This window comes from Rhinoderma darwinii, chromosome 5 (genome assembly GCF_050947455.1).
Source record: "Rhinoderma darwinii isolate aRhiDar2 chromosome 5, aRhiDar2.hap1, whole genome shotgun sequence".
Lineage (NCBI taxonomy): Eukaryota > Metazoa > Chordata > Amphibia > Anura > Rhinodermatidae > Rhinoderma > Rhinoderma darwinii.
In genome coordinates, this window is record NC_134691.1 from 127,542,897 (window position 1) to 127,558,901 (window position 16,005).

Below are 16,005 nucleotides of genomic sequence, written 5' to 3' on the forward strand. Positions count from 1 at the left end.
AGATAAGTTCTGCTTCTGACGCAGTGTCCGTATCGCTGCCTGAACTGCTGGAGCACAGCAAGGTGTACACCTGCTCTGCAGAGAACGTTCTACGATTTCTGCGAATCATTTTCCGCTACGCTAATTAACTAACTTTTTTATTTTATTTTTTATATATATATATATATATATATATATGCAACACTAACAAAAAAAGCAAAAACAATTACGGTAAACCCCAGCTAATAACCGCTATTATAATAGTGTAATCAGCAAAAAAAATAATCACGGAGATTACGGGTAATCTGGGGGTGATTACGGGTAATCTGGGGGTGACAAGTAATCTGCGAGCACTGGCGAATATGTGGTGTATTTCACATTATAATACAGCACAAGTTTTGTACGTAGTATCTCTCTCTCCTCTCACAAATCAACTATAGTGAGAGGAGGGAGGGAAACAGCACAAATCCTGGGCTGTATATTGTAAATATAGGACTATGGTCACTGTGATAGGTATATCAAAGTAACCATATAATCAGGGACCAGTTATAACGGTCAATGATCAGTTTCTATTTACAGGCAGAATATCTGCCTTGCACTAACAGCGCATGCTACGCCATTTTCTTTTTTCCCCCGGGCGGTTGGGGGGACGATCTGTGGCAGCAGGGACCTAGCAACTATTTTTTTTTAACTCCTCTTACCAAACATTCATGGTAACGGCAAACAGCAGTCCCAAGTCACAGCTCCAAGCCCTCAGCTACCTCAGGTAGCTGAGAGCAGGGAGCTATCCCTCAACCCGGTGGCACATGCCTTAGCAACAGCGCATGCGCGCAATATCTTGGTTTTTCCCGGTAAGGGGGGGGGTGCGGGGTAGGGGGTCACTATCAGTGGCAGTGGGGGCCTAACATTACGTTTTGTATCTCCTCTCACCAAACATTCATGGTGAGAGGAGATAAAAAAACATACATTCACCTCTGAATGCATTGTAATGGCGATCGCCGGTATTCGTTGAATATTGGCGATCGCTGGTCTGGGGACTGCAAACAGAGTTCCCCAGTCACAGCTCCGAGCCCTAAGCTCCTTCCTCCGTGCGGCGCTAGTTTATTCTAATGCAAAGCTGTGAAAAGGCAATTGCATCAGAATAAAGCCCGTTAGTAGCCATTCTAAAAACACTTATGGGCGGTCACTAACAGGTTAATAGCATTGACCGAGATGTCAAATTCACTAAGGTATTTTCTCAAACTGCTGCGTCCACTTACGCCAACATCCTGACTTGTAACAGTGACCATGTTGTATATTTACTTAAGTGCCCCTGCAATATGTGGTACATAGGTGAAAGAAAGTTAGATCTCAAAACAAGATTAACCCCTTAAGGACACGGCCAATTTTGGCCTTGAAGACAGAACAATTTTTTTTATATTTTCCTCTTTGCATCCCGATGCTCATAACTGTTTTATTTTTTGTACGACGTAGTTGTATGAGACTTTGTTTTTTGCGGGACAAGTTGTACTTTATGTTGGTACTATTTTTTGGTACAAATACATTAGCGTTTAATTTATATGAATTTTTATTTTGCCAAAAATGCAGAAGAAAAGCAGTTCCGCAGCATTTTTATTTTTTTTACACCATACACCGATCATCATAAATAATGTTATACATCTGTTGTACAGGTTGTTATACTCGTGGCGATACCAAATATGTCTATATTATTTCATGTTTTTGGACTTATATTTTAAAAGGTTTATTTATTATAAAAAAACATTTATTTCTGTGTTTTTTTTACTTTTTATTTATTTACTTATCATGAATTTTTTTTTACATTCATTTAACTTTTTTTTTTTAATCCGATAAAGGTATTTTTCATTTTGATTTCGATTTTTTAACTGTAATGCACTGGTATAGATCTATATTCCAGTACATTAGCCTATGCACTGATTGTACACAGGCAGTTGTTAGGGCATACCTCAGTATGCCCTAACAACAGGAAATATGTTCAGACAGCCCTGGGTTCCTTCAATGGACCCTGGGCTGTCTAGCCATACAAGTTATGGGATTTGACACAATCAAAGTGCAGTCCCCCCTCCTTGAACGCCACGATCAGCTTTGATCGCGACATTTAAGGGGTTAACGGCGGAGAGAGGATGTTTCTCTTCTCTCCGCTGTTGGAGCGGGGCCGTGGCTGTGTATTACAGCCGTTACGCCGCTCTCGATTGCGCGCAGAGACGGCTGTCACACAGGACGAGAATGCTCGTCCTAATGCGCAAAGTACCCGCCGCTCAGGACGAGCATTCTCGTCCTGTGTCGGCAACCAGTTAAATCCAGCACAGGAACACAATATGTATAAAAAAAACAGGACCTATCGGTATCCAAACATTTCGCCATACATAAACATAATTAGTAGCAACGAAGATTTAGAGTCATAGACCATGTCCCACCACTAAGACGTAGGGGGAATAGGTCACAACTCCTCATGAGGAAAGAGCTCCAATGGATCCACAGCTTGGGAAAATAGGGGGTTCATTCTAAAAATCTCTATATAATGCTGTTTGCCCTTTACGTATCTCTTTGGCGTGCCCTTACCCCCTCCTCCGTTTTGGTTTTTGGTGTTAGGTATATACCCAATTTTTCCTTATATTTACTAACAATACTCTTTTAATGTTTCATTTTTAGAATCGCAAGATTTAAGTCACTACACCTTATGGCTCACCAGAGAACAACTAGGAATTTGTTTCCCATTTTTCTCTAAAACTATTCCATATGTCATTTTTGGTATTTTGTTGATATTTATTATGATGTTGATTGTGCATTCAATATTAAATCTTTATTATATAGCATGGGTCCCTGTCACTGGTACCATTCCCGGATTTTGCTTCCATATACTGAAGCAGAATACTGACCAAAATACTGCCGTGTGAATGAGGCCTTACTGTAATTCTAAAGAAGCATTGACTACGATGGTAGGCATATCTATTGTGCCAGTGTCCTAAAACTTCAATTAGCAGGAAACTGGGCATTATTCCATTTTGTTAAATGTTTAATCATTGGATGTAAATTAATATTCAACACGCTGCAGGTGATTAAACAGCTATTTTATGCTATAAAATGACTAAATGATAAACTGTTTGCTCTGCCTGAGGTATGTTTTAACAAAAGGAATCTATCCTCAGAGGCCAAAATGCAAGCTTGAAACCCTGTAATTTTACTTTACTGGGAAGGATTTTAATCACAGCTCCCAACCAGTGTCGTAACTACCATGGTAGCAGCCATAGCAGCTGCTACAGGGCCCGCGGCTTGAGGGGGCCCGTGCCACCAGCCGACACGCCCCCCCATATGCCCGGTGGCGCCGCTAGCAGCCGTTATGGCTGCTACAGCGGTAGCGCCGCTACTATGGGGCCCGTGCTGCCGAGCCTCTAACATGTATGGGCCGGATAACAAAGGCCCTCTCATGCCCGGGGGCGTTGCTAGCACTGGAGGGGGCCCCGATGCTAGCGACAGCCACCGCGTCTTGCAGTAATTGTATCTGCGTCTATAGCACGCAGGAACAAATACACGCATTAGCGCTGAATGGCTGGGCATGTTCCGTGTCCGACCATTCAGCGCCTTTCAAAGACACTAGCGGCGTGATGATGTCATTGCGCCGCTTCGGTGCTTGAAAGGCGCTGATGGACGGGGCAAGTCATTCTGCCCTGCCAATCAGCTCCTTTGAACGATGCGTCATTCAGCTCCAGCAGACCTGCTCAGAAGAGAGAAGATCTGCATTGCCATCGGACGGCGCGGGAACGGGATCATGAGAGTATGTAAAGTTTTTCTCTAATAAAATTGTGTGGCATTATCTACAGGGGGGTTGTCTATTTGTGGGGATATGGGCCACTGTATACAGGGGGGGTCTATATGTGGGCATGTGGGGCACTATCTACAGCGGGTTCTATATGTGGGAATGTGGGGCACTATATACAGGGGGGTCTATATGTGGGGTTGTGGGCCACTATGTACAGGGGGTCTATATGTGGTGATGTTGGGCACAATCTACAGGGGGGGGTCTATATGTGGGGATGTGGGCCACTATATACAGGGGGGTCTATATGTGGTGATGTTGGCCACTATATACAGGGAGGTCTATATGTGGGGATGTGGGCCACTATATACAGGTGGGGTCTATATGTAGGCCACTATATACAGGTGGGTCTGTATATGGGGATGTGGGCCATTATCTACAGGGTACTATTACGTTGCTTTGCCTTAAGACCTTGGCGACAGCAACGTAATAGTATGTGACATGTCGCCAAGGGGTTAAAGGCATCTACAGGATGTCTGTAGCTCATCATGGACCTAATGATGACATTCAATCACAGATAGGGTATAAAACAATTAACCCTTAAGCAGGCAGCCTATTTTGCACCAAATGACGTAATGATTTTTTTTCCCCCTTTTTTCATCTCAGGTCTGAAAGCCATAACTTTTTAATTTCTTCATCAAAGTAGCCACATAAGGTTTGTTTTTTGTGGGGTCAAGATGTATGTTTTGTTGGCACCATTTTGGGGTACATATAATTTATTGTATAACTTTTATTAGTTGACATTTTTTTGGGGAATAAGAAAAAAATAGGAATTTCACGAATGTTTTTAGATGCAGATAAAACAATAGGATCTATGACGGCGCTGCTGCTTATTGTGGACAAGGTATGTATCCTGAAGTCAAGTATAGAGTTTGTAAAAACTGTTTATTCGCAACGCGTTTCAGCACCGAACTGGCGCTTTCATCAGGCATAGGGTTACAGAAAAAAAGAGACATGTTTATATAGGGCCAGTTCAGATTAGATAATTGGGTAAAAAACCGCGAAAAAACAACAGCAGGTCAAAGTTCAAATTGTACGATCTAATATAATATAATATGAGTAAAGGTTTTAATGAATACATAGGGGGCGATTAAAAAGTATAAATAATAAAAGACTGTACGTCCTGTCAAAAATTGATTTTGGAGCGTAGTGAGTTAAAAACATGTGCAATGTATAATGTATATACAACCGGTATCATTTAATTACTAGAAACATTAGTTGGTGCCATCGGGAGACAGGGGTGGGTAGACGTGATTTTATTAATGGGTTTGTGTGTAGTGTTTTGGGAAGTAATACTGTATGTTATTTACAATGTTTACACGTTGCCTCGGGAACCAGAGGAGTTACGGAGGCCGAGGTGCTCCAAAATGAAATGGAACGCATGGTGAACCGCATTCGCGAAGGACGGATGAAATGCTCAGACGGGACCGGCGGTGACTCTGCCGAACCGAACTGGAATATGAAGATCGGACGGAGGGTGAGTGAAAAATCAATATCAAATGTGGATTAGATCCAGAAGCTTTGATTAATAAGTTGGTTTGTCACTTGTGGACGTTTGTTTGGAGGAAACGTACATCAGTTGTAGTGGGTGAGGACAACGGCGATATGATTGTCCATACCTGTATTTTTTTATATATTTTTTTTATATAAATATGTTTTTGTTACAATTGGCACATTGTGCATTACTTTGCAGGAGAATTGGATTTTTGGTTTAATATAGGAAAAAACACGTAAAGTACATTAAGTGGTGTATAATTATTGCCCATCTGGAGATGGGATATGACGGAATGCTGCAATTCTGAAGGGGTCTAAGCGATGTTTTATTACTGGTTTATTACATAGTCAGATCGATTAGTCTAAAGATGACTCTGTAATGTCATTTAGACCCAAAGGGTGAAGTGTATTCATTTTAAAAATCCAGTAGTTTTCTCTTTGTTTTAACTTGCTGAATCTGTTTGGGACATCAATACTGATATGTTCTATTGGTGTGATTTTGATTTTATTGAATTGGCAGTCATGTATTTGGAGGAAATGACGGGAAACACTATGCTTGAGGTAACCGTTGTTTACATTAAACCGATGGTTGTTAACTCTGGTTCTTAGACATTGAGTGGTTCTACCAATATATTGCAAATGGCAAGGGCACTCTAATAAGTAAATAACATAGGAGCTGCCACAGTTTAGGAGAGTTTGTATACTGAAGGTTTCGTTGGTAACTGTAGATGTGTAATCATGTTTTTTATGGCTGATGGAATTGCAGCACAGGCAACGTGAATGCCCACATTTATATGACCCTTTGATGTTGGAAAGGAAGTCTGTATGAGTTATAGGATGTTTTCTTACTCTGCTAGGAGCCAAAATATTTTTGAGGGTTAGGGACCGTCTGAAAGTGATATTGGGTTTACATAATAATGTGTCTTTTAGGTACGGATCATTTTTAAGGATATGCCAATGCTTGGAGAGAATGTTCCTGATTGTTTTATTGCCTCTGTTGTAAGTGGTGATGAAGTTGAGATTAGAACTATTAGTACCCAATTTGGAATTCTTAATGGAGGGGTTCAGACAGGACATTTGAGTAAGCTCTGAAGCTTTTGATCGTGCGCCTTTTATGAGATTAGTTGGGAAACCTTTGTCTTTGAACCTTTTTTCAAGGACTACGCATTCTTTGTTGAAGTCATTGTCAGTACTGCAATTTTTCCTAATCCTCCTGAATTGACCAAAGGGTATGTTTTTCAACCAGGGGCGGTGGTGGGCGCTTCTGAAGTCAATATAACTATTGACATCAACTAGTTTAAAATGTGTTTTCGTTATAAATTTGTTGCTGACAATGTCGTAATTAATGGTCAGATCTAAATAATCTATAGATGTTGGGGAGAATGTATATGTAAATGCTAGGTCATAATTGTTTTTATTTAGGGTTTCGATGAAGCGCACAGCTTCCTCCTCAGTGCCCTTCCATATTAAAAACAGGTCATCGATGTACCGTTTGTATAGTAGTATATTATTTTTGTAGGGGTGTTCGCCATAGATGTATGTTTTTTCGAATGACCCCATATACAAATTTGCATAGGATGGTGCAAACCGGCTGCCCATTGCACACCCTTTTATTTGATGGTAGAAGCTGCTGTCAAAACTGAAGATGTTGTGTTTGAGAATGAAGTCAATGCAGTTTGTTAGAAAATCAACCTGGGGTTTGGAAATAGTGTTAATTTGGGAAAGAAATGTGTGGGCTACTTCTATGCCTTTATCATGTGGGATATTACTGTACAGTGTGGTTACGTCCGCTGTCAGGAAACAGACTGGGGATATTGAAGGGTCAAGCTTTAGGTCGTTTAAGTCTCTGATTAGTTGTGTGGAGTCCTTGAGGTGGGAGGGTAGGGTGAGAACGAGTGGTTGGAGATGAAGGTCAATAAAATGTGAGAGGTTACTGGTGAGGGAACCTATTCCCGAAATAATGGGACGTCCGGGGGGATCTGTTAGTGATTTGTGAATTTTAGGTAGATGGTAAATGAAGGGCATGTTTGGAAAGGTGACAGAGAGGAACCTTTTTTCTTTTTTATTAATCAATCCTGATGAGGTAGCTGACTCAATTAGGTTTTGGTATTCAAGTATGTACATAGGTAATGGGTTTGTGGTCAATTTACTGTAAAAAGTGGTGTCGCTCAGAATCCTCATAGTTTCTTTGAGGTATTTTTCTCTGTCTTGGATGACTATTCCCCCTCCCTTATCAGCCGGGCGGATTATGATGTCTTGGTTATTTTGAAGGTTCCTCATGGCCTTCCTTTCATGTGTGGTTAAGTTGTCAGAGTAATGGGATGGTAGATCAAGAGTTCTGAACTCATTGCTTACCAGGGACGAAAAGGTTTCAATCATAGGGCCTTGGTGGTGGGTTGGGTAAAAATTTGATTTCGGACGGACTTCCACTGGGATGGCCCTGGGTGTGGCAGGGTTTTCAGATGTTTCTATGATTGTGCTGGGTGTAGTGGTGAATTTGGTCATGGCAAAATGTCTGGTAAGGGTGAGCTTTCTTGTGAACCTGTTGAGGTCCATAAAAAGCTCAAAATTGTTGGTTGAAGATGTAGGACAAAAAGAGAGGCCCCTATTCAAGAGGCTGTGTTCATATGTGCTTAGAGTATGTAGTGACAGATTGAATATTTTTATTGCTGGACAAGGTTCCTCTTTTTGTTGAGGGATGGATGTTGGTTTGTGGCGTTTTTTACCTCCTCTTCGTCCTCTGGGTCTGTACCTAGTTTCCTTTTGGTTGAGATTTTTTGGATTTTGGGAAAGAAACTGGTGATGGTTTGAGCTTTGGGGCTCATGATGTATGGGATCAGTATATCCTTGCTCACAACGGTGGGAGTTAATGGGGGTCTGACTAGCTGGGAGGGTAGTCCTAAAAAAGATGTCGCTGCATATGTAATATCCAAAACCGAGGTGGCCAAATCAGTATTGGGGTTATTGAGCCCCTGGGTGATGTTGTGACTAAAGAAATGGTCATCAGGTGAAGTTGGGTTGGAAAAATAGGGGGTGTCATGGATTGATAGTTCAAGAAGGGATGGAAAATGGTTACCATCCTCCTCGTCTATGGAGTCATTGATCAGGGATGTGGGTGAAAGGTTGATAGTTGGGCGTACTTCCATTCGTTCGGATACGGAGGGTAACCGGGATAAGTGGATTGCTAAATCAGAGGATTTGAAAGCGTTCATGGGTATTCTAGGGCTGTATTGGCTGCACTGGGAAGGTATGTTTGGTTGTGGGACATGATTTAGGGTGGGGATTGTGACTGTATTAGGACACATGGTTTCTGGGACCAGTATTGGGGTGTTCGTTCTCAGAGGGTGGTTTTGGATCACCACAACATCCTCTTTTCTGAGTACTGTGGTTTCATTGGTTCGGTTGGGTCTGGACTTGGAGCTATTCCTGAAGGACCTGCTGTATGTCATGGCCCTATCTCGTGGGGTTGTATGAATGGATTTGCTCGAAATGTTTCTATTTGTAGAGATATCGTGATTGCGAATAAACAGTTTTTACAAACTCTATACTTGACTTCAGGATACATACCTTGTCCACAATAAGCAGCAGCGCCATCATAGATCCTATTGTTTTATCTGCATCTCTCGTACCCAAGCGGTCTCCTTGGCGACCGGCTCGGATCTGGCAGCAGCTACCCCGTGGACCCCAGCGCTGAACTCTTTTAAACCACACGGTGAGCATATATATATCCTCCTATTCTCACCTCACCTTCTTTGATCCATACCAAGTGGCGCCGTGGCTCTTTTCTCCTTATTCTACGAATGTTTTTAGGAAATTCACTGTGTGGTATAAATGACACAACTTTATTATGTGGGATGCTACGAAGTTGTAGTTTTAATTGGTACCATTGTGGGGTACGTCCAATTTTTTTAGCACCTTTTTTTCCGTTTTTTAGGAGGCAGGATGATAAAAAAAAAGCAATTTTGGCACTGTGTGGGATAAATATTGTGTTCATTTTATCGTACGGATGGTTGCCAATTTGGTGATAACATTGTACAGGGAAAAAGTGTGTTTTTTTTCACTTAAATATTTTTTTTAGAGTTTTCCAAAACTTCTTTCATACAGTTTTTTTTACTTTTTATTTTTGTAAAGGATCTGCCAGGCACAGCTTCGGGGTTAACTCCAAGAACTAATCAGTCAGCACCTGAGAATACATCCCTGAGACTGACTCCTGCATCCACCATTCAGGCTGGCAGGCTTAGGAGTGGGAGAGCCTATTGTAACCTGGCCAGACTCAGCTAGCTCCCGCCCTCGGTCTATTTAAGCCTGCCCTTCCTGTCCCTCGGTGCTTGTGGTTCTTTCCTTGTCGTTTCCTGGGCCAGCTACAGCTCCTGCTATTTTTGATCCTGCTCCATACAGACCCTGGTTTACCGACTACTCTTCTGCTTTTCGTTTTGTACCTCGCACACTCCTGGCTTGACTCGGCTCGTTCACCACTCTGGTTGCTCACGGTGTTGCCGTGGGCAACGGCCCCTTTTCCTTGCTTGTGTTCCTTTGTATGTTTGTCGTGTTTGTCGTGCACTTACTGAGCGCAGGGACCGCCGCCCAGTTGTACCCCGTCGCCTAGGGCGGGTCGTTGCAAGTAGGCAGGGACAGAGTGGCGGGTAGATTAGGGCTCACTTGTCCGTCTCCCTACCCCCTGCCATTACAATTTTAGTCCGACTATGCAACTTGAACAATATAGTACATTTCAATACTGTTGTAATGGCAGGAAGGAGGTGAAGGGAAAGTGAGCCCTAATCTACCCACCGCCCTGTCCCTGCCTACTTGCAACGACCCGCCCTAGGCGACGGGGTACAACTGGGCGGCGGTCCCTACGCTGTCTAAGTGCACAGGAGAACAAACAGGGAACACGCAAGGGAAGGGGCAGTAGCCCACGGAACGCCGCGAGGAAACGGAGCGGTGAATGAATAGTCAGGACCAGGATGAAGTGGAGTATACCAACGTGAGCATGGAGAAGGAAGCAAGCCAGGGGCAAAGCGAAGCAGGTTAAGCGGAACTGCAGCAAGGCAGAAGCACGGCAGAAGCAGGCTGGAGCAAGCAGCAGTGGGGCCAGGAAGCCAGAAGAATTACAAGCACTGAGGAAGAGAACACGGCAGGTAATAAAGGACAGGGGGCGGAGCTAACTCCGACTGACCAGGCCGCGATAGGCTCTCCCACTCCTGAGCCTGCCACCCTGGTTGGTGGGAGACGGTGTCAGTCTAACAGGTCTGGCCTCAGGTGTGGATTGATTAATCCCAGGAGTATACCTAGATGTAGTACCTGGCAGATCCCTAACAACTGTATTGAAATGGGCAATCGTATATGGCAGACCTGGGGGCATGTTTAAGCCCCCGGCTAACATAGCATCCCATCGGAATCCCGCAATCGTTTGCGTTTGCGGGTTGCCTATCTGGTAAATAAAGCAATAGTCAGCATTGACCACAGCATCTAAAGGGTTAAACACCTGAGATTAGCGTTAGGTATATTACAGTTGACACCGGCAAATGAGTGCACGGACTCTAACAGTACTGAGGCTCGCGTTAACTAACTGCGAGCCACAATGTGCTGTTATGGTGCAGGGCGGAAAGGGTTTAAACTAAAAGAATGCTGTTTCAGCCAATATGTATCACATGAAGAGATATACTCAGACTATATAGCAGAAATAATCACTGATAAATATGATATGAAGCAAAGAAGTCCATAGGTTAACATAGTTTGCTTAACTTATATACTCAGGAGAAAAATCAGCATAATTTACCCATAAGTAGCTGAGCTTGTCATTCCTCCCGTACAAGAAACTGGTGCATATGTCATTTGAATCAGGAGATTATTCATAGACCTTTTCATTATAAAATTGATTGATATACAGAGCCTTGTGTTTATTCATACTCTTCAAGTCTCCATAGTTATATATATATATGACAAAGTATGAAAGATTTGAGCTCAGCAAAACTGAAATACACCATTATATTTTCAGAAATGGGCCACCAGCACAAGGGGGGAGAATCAGTCCTGAGTTTTGCCTTGAATATATCTTAAAGGGGTTTTATAGGAATTAGAAAAACATATTATCCATTTCTACCATCCATTAAATTGATGGGAACAATGCAATAAATGGGGCATGCTGCTGAAGGCCATGGCTTCGGATGTAGAGAGCTTTGAGCAGATGGGAAACATTTTATGGAGTGCTAGACAATGATACCAACAAAATAAAATGTTAAAATTCCTTTCATTACATCTGCCAGTGTCAAAGATTTTCATTTTCTCCTCCAGGAAGAAAGTTTTGTTCAGATCAGATTCCCACTTAAAGATAATGTCACGTTGGGTGCGTGGATCCATTGGGCCATACCGCCTTAATGGTATGACAGTTGGCCAACAGGACACAGGTCAATGTCTATAGTTCAAATAGGTGTACCTGTGGTAACTTCAGACAGTAGCAAGACAGGCTCGGATGGGACTTTGGTAGCAGGCAGACACCAGGCGTGGTGTAACAGGACAGGCGTAGTACTCAGTGCAGCATGACTCTAACTCTATACGGCACTTGGTTCTGGATAGCACGGGGCACAGGATACAGGAACGGGAACACTGGGAACTAGGAAACACTAAGGGACCATTTGCAGAGAAGAACATAGGTAAACGACAACAACGCTCAGGCAATGCAGGAAGGGGCAGGGCCCTTCTTATAGTCCAGGGTGCTCATTGGCTAATTTGTTTCGTTAATTCAGGTGCAGGCACTGGCACTTTAAGAGCACGGCCTTACGGGACACGGCTCAGTGAAGCCGAAGTGGGCGCTGGCATCTCCTGAGGAGAATATGCGGGCCAGCGCTCACTGATCCATGGCTGCGGCTGTCAGGAGGTGAATAAACCTGACAGCCCACGGTCATGGGCATTACAGTATTCCCCTCTTACGCCCCCTCCCCTTGGGGCCAGAGCAAGAGAGAAACTTCTTCAGGAGGGTAGGAGCATTGAGGTTTTCCTCTGGCTCACAGGACCTCTCTTCAGGACCAAACCCCCTCCAATCCACCAAATAAAAGGTTCTTCCACCCACTCTCTTAGTGTCCAGGATCTCCTTAACCTCAAATGTATCTGATGAACCGCTGGGAGCCACTGCAGGACTAGGAATCTTGGAGTATTGGTTCAGGACCACAGGCTTCAGAAGGGAGACATGGAAGGAGTTGGGGATCTAGAGGGTAGGAGGCAGCCGAAGCTTGTAGGAGACAGGGTTGATCTGTTGCAAGATCTCGAAGGGTCCGAGGAACCTGGGAGCAAACTTGTATGATGGCACCCTCAGCCGGATATTTCCTCAAGAAGAAAAGTGGCGCATGAGGTGAGCCGTGGCCTGTATTAAGCAGTTCAGGACCAGGATATTTTGAGCCTTCAGGACCAGACACCGTTTAGCCATTTTTAGCATGCGTTAGTTAAATGGCTATAACTTTTTTATTTGTTGAGATAGCAACGTGATTTTTGCATTGTTTTTTCCGTAGACAATGCAGGTTTCTTTTTTTTTATCATTTTTATACACATCAGTTTTGCTATTTTAGCATTTTTAGGCTTAAGGTTTGAAAATAATAGTAAAAAAATAAGCTTTTTTACTGTTCAGCCATTGTTTTTTGGTAATAACCTAGTTTTACCCTAAAATAGACCTTTTATTTGTGATTGTCATTGTCTACCGTAAATTGTAATATATTACATGTCTATATTAGGGTAATTGGGTCAGGGCTAGCGTTACGACAATGATTGGCGGGGGCCAACGTTTTTTTGGGGTGGGTATTTTTTGTATATTTATTATTAATTTTTTTTGCACTTTACTTTACTTTTATTTTTTTATTACTATGGTCTGTCCCTCAAAGGTCAAAAAAGACCTTTGGGGGACTTTATATATTTTTCTTCTTTCTTTTATACCATCTTTTTCCACTGTAACTGTGGCTAGTTATAGGGGAAATCAGCCCTCTCATAGTGAGGGCGATTCATGTGACCAGTCACATGATCACCGGGACCAATAGAGAAAGCGGCACGGCTGCTGCCTCTATTTCTATACACAGTGCGCATTGAGCTCTGTGTAAAAGAGATCGGAGAAGACAGAAGCAGCGAAAGCTGCATCTATCCTCTCCACAGGGTCCCCGGTAGTCACTGGCTGCCGGAGACCCGACATTCAGCTGCCCGATCGCTAGGACAGCAAGTTAAAACCTGCGCCGTAAATAGTCTATGGGGCGGGTTTTAACCCCTTAAGGACGCAGCCTAGTTTGGGCCTTAAGGCTCAGAGCCCATTTTTGAAATCAGACATATTTCACTTTATGTGGTAATAACGTTGGTAATAACGTCGGAATGCATAAACCTATCCAAGCGATTCAGAGATTGTTTTCTCGTGACACTTTGGGCTTCATGGTAAAATGTAGTCGATATATTCAGTGTTTATTGGTGAAAAATTGCAAAATCTAGAGAAAATGTAGAAAAAATTTAATTTTTCAGAAATTAAATGCATCTGCTTGTAAAACAGATGGTTATACCACCCAAAATAGTTACTAGTTCACATTTCCCATATGTCTACTTAAAATTGGCATAGTTTTTTGAACATTATTTTATTTTTCTTGGACGTTACAAAGCTTAGAACATAAACTGCAATTTCTATGTATTAGAAACTCTGATAAAACACCCCATTTTAAAAACTAGACCCCTCAAAGTGATCAAAACAGCATTTAGAAAGTTTTTTAAGGGTATGTTCACACGGCCTATTTACGGACAAAAATCGGGCGTTTTTGCCCCGAATTACGCCCGAAAATAGCGCCTCAATAGCGCTGACAAACATCTGCCCATTGAAAGCAATGGGCAGACGTTTGTCTGTTCACACGAGGCGTATATTTACGCGCCGCTGTCAAATGACGGCGCGTAAATAGACGCCCGCGTAGAAGAAGTGACCTGTCACTTCTTTGGCCGTAATTGGAGCCGCTATTCATTGACTCCAATGAATAGCAGCGCTAATTACGGCCGTAATTGACGCGGCGTTCAAGCGCCTGCACATGCCGGTACGGCTGAAATTACGGTGATGTTTTCAGGCTGAAACATCCCCGTAATTTCAGCCGTTACGGACCCCCGCCGTGTGAACATACCCTAACTCTTCAGGCATTTCACAGGAATTAAAGCAAAGTGGAGGTGAAATTTGCAAATTTCATTTTTCTTGATGAATTTCAATTTTATTAATTTTTTTTTCTGTAACACAGAAGGTTTTACCAGAGAAACACTACTAAATATGTATTGTCCAGATTCTGCAGTTTTTAGAAAAGTCCCACATGTGGCTCTAGTGCGCTTGTGTACTAAAACACAAGCCCCAGAAGCAAAAAAGCACCTAGTGCATTTTGAGGCCTTTTTATTAGAATATATTTTAGGCAGCATGCCAGGTTTGAAAAGGTGTTGAGGTGCCAAAACAGTAGAAATACCCCAAAGTGACCCCATTTTGGAAACTACACCCCTCAAGGAATTCATTTATGGTTGTTGTTATCATTTTGACCACACAGTTTTTTCACAGCACCTATTTTAATTGGGCTGTGAAATTAAAAAAATTTCATTTTTTCCAATAAGATGTAATTTGTGATCAAAATTTCCTATTTTCACAGGGAACAAAATACCCCATGTTGTTGCCCAATTTGTCCTGAGTGCGGCAATACCCCATTTGTGGTGATAAACTGCCGTTTGGGCCCATGGGAGGGCTCAGAAGGAAAGGAGCGCTATGTGTTTGTTGGAGTCCAGATTTTGCTGGATTGGTTTTCGGGTGCCATGTCACATTTGCAGAGCCCCAGAGGTATCAAAGCAATGGAAACCCACCAGAAGTGACCCCATTTTGGAAACTACACCCTTCAAACAATTCATTTATGGGTAATGTGACTATTTAGACCCTATAGTTTCTTCACAGAACTTATTTGAATTGGGCTGGGAATTAAAGAAAAAATATTTTTTCCAATGATATGTAGTTTTAGCTCAAAATTTCTTATTTTCACTAGAAATAAAATACTCAATTGTGTTGCCCAATTTGTCCTGAGTGCAGCAATACCCCATTTGTGGTGATAAACTGCCGTTTGGGCCCATGGGAGGGCTCAGAAGGAAAGGAGCGCTATGTGTTTGTTGGAGTCCAGATTTTGCTGGATTGGTTTTCGGGTGCCATGTCGCATTTGCAGAGCCCCAGAGGTATCAAAGCAATGGAAACCCACCAGAAGTGACCCCATTTTGGAAACTACACCCTTCAAACAATTCATTTATGGGTAATGTGACTATTTAGACCCTATAGTTTCTTCACAGAACTTATTTGAATTGGGCTGGGAATTTAAAAAATAATAATTTTTTCCAATAATATGTAGTTTTAGCTCAAAATGTCTTATTTTCACAAGAAATAAAATACTCAATTTTGTTGCCCAATTTGTCCTGAGTGCAGCAATACCCCATTTGTGGTGATAAACTGCCATTTGGGCCCACGGGAGGGCTCAGAAAGAAAGGAGCGCTATTTGTTCTTTGGAGTCCAGATTTTGCTGGATTGGCTTTCGGGTGCCATGTCGCATTTGCAGAGCCCCAGAGGTATCAAAGCAATTGAAACCCACCAGAAGTGACCCCATTTTGGAAACTACACCCCTCAAGGAATTCATTTATGGGTGTTGTGACCATTTTGACCCCACAGTTTTTTCACAGAA